Consider the following 6346-nt stretch of genomic DNA (forward strand, 5'->3'; position numbering starts at 1 on the left):
CCAAATTCTTACACAAAAAACTCTCTTTTTTTACTTTTCATTGTGAATTAAATCAGTATCTGGACTCTATTAAGTTTCCTACTAATTCAAAAGCAATCAAAACCATAAACATATGTAAATGTTTTGGTTTTCTGTTATAATTTCATCCCCCCTGGCTGGTTATAATGTGTTGTGCTTTTTGTTTTGTGTTTTATTTGAGTTATACTCTTTATATGTTATAATTCAACGTGAAATTGCATAATGTGAAGATTTGTTATCATTTTACCATTTGCAAATGTTCAATAAAAAAAAAAAGGTACTCGAGTTGTGGTGGATTTTATCATATGGGGACAGATAATTTGTGCTGATTACAAATAATATAATATATTACAAATAATGGCAGTGACCAAAACACCTGCAGAAATACTGCAGGAATGACATAGCAGCAGTTAAATGCAGCCTTCTGTAAGCTTTAAATATCCACTGGGCTTACATCAAATACATCAAAACACAAAAATAAAAACAGTTTTCTGAACTTATCAACATGCCTCTGTCCTTCACAGGATAAGTAAAATGGATCACTGCAAAAACTCAAAATCTTAACAAGAATATTTGTCTTATTTCTAGTTAAAATGTCTCATTTTAGTAAAACAATCTCATTACACTTAAAACAAGACTCATCACTGGAAAAAACAACAATTTTCACCTGTTTCAAGTAGATTTTTACTTGAAATAAGTAGAAAAATCTGCCAGTGCAACAAGTTTTTTTGCTTGTAATAAGAAGATAAATCTTGTCCCGCTGGCAGATTTTCCTACTTTTTTCAAGTGAAAATTTCCCTGTAACAGGTGAAAATTGTCACATTTTTCTGGTGTTATTTTTCTGGTGATGACTCTAAATGTTGAAATAGCAGTAAAACCACATTCATTGATGAAATGACATAAGGGATGGAAAGGGGGGGTGGCAGTTTTACAGGGTGGATGATTTTGACCGTTTTTATTTCAGGGGGGGATGCCATCCCCCCTCATCCCCCCCTCAACTCGAGTACTGATTATAATACAATATTAATAATAACAATAATAATAATAATAATGCCAATAATACAATAATAATAACAATAATTATAATCAGAATCAGGTTTATTAGGTCAGCTTAGAAAACTGTTTTTGACTGTTGGGATGGGGGGGGGGGGTTCCCCGCACAGTACATCCAAGTGATTGCCGTTGTGGCGCTTGAAATCCGAAGACTGTTGGGGGGGGCTGATAAGAGGGAGGAGCCAAGGAAGGCATTGAAGTTGAGGGAAGTGTGTGTGTTTTTCAGTAAGTGTCTGTGACGCGATAAGTCCCGTGAACCTTCGCCCAGAGCTGCTCTCAGCCAAATGTCCTTGATGTTATCAGGCGGCTCGTACAGTTCTGAGACAGGGATCTGCAGGTGTTTGTGGGAGAGGGGGAGGGATTAGTGGGGGGCAGAGTCATCTTGTTTACATTCCACCAGGAAGATTGTGACCAGGAGCGATCGGCCTGAGACCGCTCTGTCAAGGCAGATTATAGAATCAACAATTATATTGAAAAACAGGCAGCCCAGTAATTTTCCGTCTGCCTTCAGTCTTTGGTTCATCAATGGCACTCCAATCAGACGAATTTGTGATCACTTCCCGCCAAGCTGAGCTTCCAACTTCTCCAGGGTGTTATCAATCTTGCCAATGAGCTCGAAACCGCCGCTAGCCTGCGATTCTGTTCGAGAATCGCATCCAGCTTACGGCCCTGCTCCCCCAACGTTAAAGTCTGGAGCGTTGGTCATCTCGCTTGACCCTTCAGCCACGTCCGGCAGCTCTGAAAGAGCCAAAACAGCTGTCGACGTCTTACGCGTTTGTCGATACACCAGGAATCCCCCCCCCTCCGATCAGGAGGCTGATCAGGAGAAATCCTGCTATCATAATTCCAATTATGAAGGCATCTTCAACATCCTCGACAGACAGAATTTTGAGACACAAAGGCTTCCAATATTTGTAGGAATCCATTGTATATCCAGAAAAAAATGTCCCATCGGGGCAAGAGGGCTCCCTTACCCCCTGACTTCTGGTTGCAAAAATTTGGTCAATTGTGCTGAGAGACCAGTTAATCAATACCATGATTGTAGAGTTTCGGAGGAGTGAAAAAGAAGAGACTCTGAAGACGAGACAACAAGCAGTAGCAGGGCAGGCAGATAAGGGAGAGAGACGAAAAAGCGTCTTCGTCGAGAGCCGGAAGAAGAAAGAAGAAATAATAATAACAATAATAATAGTAATAATAATTATAATAATAGGCAAGGCAAGGCAAGTTTATTTGTAAAGCACAATTCAACACAAGGTAATTCAAAGTGCTTTACACCAACATTAAAAGCAGCAAGACACAATTAAACAGTAAATAACAAATGAAATGAAATAAAATGATAAGAAAAGAGGTAAAATAATAAAAAGCACAAGTTGTTAAAAAGTAAGGGCAGTAGAGTACAGCAGGTTCACATCTCATTCTTACAATGGCAACAATTACGATTCTATACGGCCAAAACGTACAAAGACCGGGTCAAATACAGTATTACAATAGTAATCTGTAACAATTTGCACATTGAATTAAACCGATTTGACAATGGTGACGCCAACAGAGTTGTCCAGACCTTGATGACAAGCTGATAATTCATTTTAATAAGGTATGTTGAAGCAGGGAAACATCTAAAACGTGCAGGATTGGTTCCCCCGAGGACCAGGATTGGCTTCCCCTGCATCAGAACAATCAACCCAGCACACACTATGCAGGGCCGTAACAGTTACCACTTTTCTTTTTCTTTTTTTTGCGACGTGTGGCTGCCAAAAACTCAGAATGGTCTTGTTCTATTTTCTCCTCACCTCAAACGTTTGATATGTTTTCCATGTTCTGCCATGAATACAGAAAACATGGAAAACATGAATACAAAATGTGTTTTTATATCCTTTACATTTTACACAACATTCCAAGATTTTAAAAACTGATATGAAATATAAATCTACACATGGATGCACATGCATACATTTTCATGCCAGCAAATACTTAGATCCTTGCTAATGTAAAAATTACAATAGGAGCCAAGTGAAAATTATTACTACTATAATTTTTATAGATTTTTTGTATTGATGAACTTTGTAGCTACCTTTCTGCAAAAAACACACCTTGCAATGTGATTGGAGATCATTTACGGACCTTCCAGTTGGAGGGTGACCAACTGTAATTATTAATTCATCGTGGATTTTTTCTATCTCTCTAAATACTTTGCAATTTATCTGGATTTATATATTATTATTATTATTATTATTATTATTATTATTATTATTATTATTATTATTATTATTATTATTATTATTGTCTTCAACGTACCTGGGAATTATAAAACGATACACAGTAGCCGTCTCGATGCTTTTATTCTGAAAGTCGAATTTTAACTTCTTTTTACCCCCAGATGTAAGCTTGTTTTCAAATGATTGATAAGTGAGGAGAAGGAGCCAATGAGATGTTGGAAAACTTTGTAAGTTCATACATGAGGTCTCTGCATTTAAATACATACAGAGATGTTATAAATCAGTTGGAATTTATTTTTAGTGAAACATCTGTGTCAATATACACCCAAACAAAACATTTATACCAAGGAGTATCCACATACCTCCCGTTTTGGCCGGGAAACCACCGCATTTTTCCTCTCTTTCCCGCCGTCCTCCCGTATTAATATTTCCCTTCAAATTTCCTGTTTTATAATCTAATAATTTTGGAAAAGCATTCCTGGGCCTCTCCAAATTGAATTGTCTCTGGCATCGCGAGAACTGCCACTGTCGCCTGGGTGGCAGTTCTCGCGAGGTTAGTGGCAACAATGGGAGCAAATGGAGCAAACTCGGAACAACAAATCAGAGATGGATGGATGTAACGAGAGAGAAGACATTTCTGCCCAAAAAGCCAAGGATTAGTGTAAATATCTCTAAAAATGGGATAACAGGATGGGGCACAGTTAAGCGGTCTGAAAGATGTGTAACTGCAATGTGTCTCTGACGGGGGAAGAACGATGTCCGTCAGCAGCACCAGAGGGCGCCAGAGAGCCACATGAGTGAAAATGACAAATTATAAGAAAATGTACAGGACTGTCTCAGAAAATTAGAATATTGTGATAAAGTTCTTTATTTTCTGTAATGCAATTAAAAAATATATCATACATTCAATTGAAATATTGCAAGCCTTTTATTATTTTAATATTGCTGATCATGGTTTACAGTTTAAGATTAACATTCCCAGAATATTCACATTTTTTTAGATAGGATATTTGAGTTTTCTTAAACTGTAAGCCATGATCAGCAATATTAAAATAATGAAAGGCTTGCAATATTTCAGTTGATTTGTAATGAATCCAGAATGTATGACATTTTTGTTTTTGTAATTGCATTACAGAAAATCACAATATTCTAATTTTCTGAGACAGTCCTTTAAATGTTTCACTTGAAGACAATCAATGTGTATATAAACTGGAAGTATTTCAAATAAATGTGCTTTATTTCACTTTTGTGTTTTCATTTAGGTTCTATTATAGAGATTATATACATAGGAATGTCCACAGCATTTCAGTGTCAACAAAGGTACTATCAGGCTATGAGCACATAATTGTAGTCTGTAAGTGGTTGAAAGGTAGATATTTTAGTTTCTTGTAAACCTGTCTTGAAATGTAATACTGGACCTGGGTTGTGCTGGTGGGACAGCGGGTAGTGGAAAATTTCCCTTGTTTTTAAATCCAAAACTTGACAGGTATGAGTGTGCAATAAAAAATACTGTGCATATTTGAACTTGAGACTATTGAATCTGGAGAATAAAAAGGAATACACTTTAACATTGAAGAGTCAGTTTTGTTACAGATTACTGCTGTATAGATTTATGGGTTGATGAGTGGGCATACCTTTATAAACCTAATAAAGAGCAAACAGTGTTAATCATTTTAACTGGAGATATATTGTAATGCTCTTATACTCCAGCAGATGGCAGACATGTAATATTTTAACGTCCATACGAAACTAAACATGCTGTTCACTTTTTACTTCTTGAAAACCGTTTTGTATGTGCTTATTTCAGAAAGCTGACAACTTGCGAACATTTTTGTGGAGCATTTGCTCGAAAACACGGATACGCAATTCTGCATATTTTGGTCCGTTAATTTGATCGACTCTTCTGTTAATCCGGTTTTTGCTTCTCACAAAATCGGTGTGTAGGTTGAGCTCACTCACATTTTTGACCTAATTTTGGGAATTAGCCCCTTGAAGATTCAATTTTGGATACATTTGGACTCTAATGTCACCCATGAACAGCTGCAGAATAAAAATACATACCTAATAAACCCCTCAAATTAAATGACAAGTAGAAAATTAGATTAGATTTGACTACAGCACTGTCTTCTCTTTAGGAGTGCTCCACTACACATGTCTTGAGGCATATTTCCAATCGCTGGGGATCCATAAATAAGCAATTTATGACATTTTTCACAGAAGAATTATCGTTACTGTTTAGTTTCAGCAGCTATGAAAGTCTTGATGCACCACAGGGACTCACTTTGACAAAGGCCGAAGCTTGGAAGAGTTTGGCCAGTGCAAGAGTTCAGGTGGAGGTGAGGCAGCCTAAATCGCTTTCCTGCAGTCATGTATGTTTAATCTTCATGTTTCCAATGATACTTCTCTCTTGTAGCTCAGAGTTTTTGTACATTTATTAATTGTTGATAAACTACTTGGTGATCTGTTCATCTATTTGCCCAAATTAAGCACAAACATAAAACAAATACGACTTCCAGCTATGCACCTGAAGGGTGTCTGTGATGAAAATGCAGGAATTAAACTAGTTTATCAGTTGGAGTTCTTATGGATAAGTGCTTTGCACCTTCTTGGTAAACCTATTCAGTATAAAGTACACACAAAGCTGGTTTGCCTACTAACCTAGTTTCTTTCTTGCTTATTTATTTATTTTACTTTACTATTTTTATGGTACCCCTATCATTTAGAGCCAGGATTTGAGGTTTTCAGTGTATTTGACATAATGAGAGTTCCAGACTAATGCCACCCTTCTCAGTCCGAATGTTGCTGCCAAGCTGCCAGCAGGCCATCTGAGTAGGGGGGGGGGGGGATCCAGCATTAGGCGTTTCCATGGACAGAGCGTTGCCGGTTTTCCTTCAAAGGCCCCTCCTCCCCCCCACCAGAACAGGCAGAGTGCTCTGTCATCCTCCTCCAAAAGCCCCTCATTAGAAAATCTGCCGAGCAGACAAAGCTACTTGAGACAGCACAATGGTGACTCCCCACATGCTGATTTAAATAAGCGTAGAGGGAATCCAGGTCATGTT

Source organism: Cololabis saira, chromosome 14 (assembly GCF_033807715.1).
Source record: "Cololabis saira isolate AMF1-May2022 chromosome 14, fColSai1.1, whole genome shotgun sequence".
Taxonomy (NCBI): Eukaryota; Metazoa; Chordata; class Actinopteri; order Beloniformes; family Belonidae; genus Cololabis; species Cololabis saira.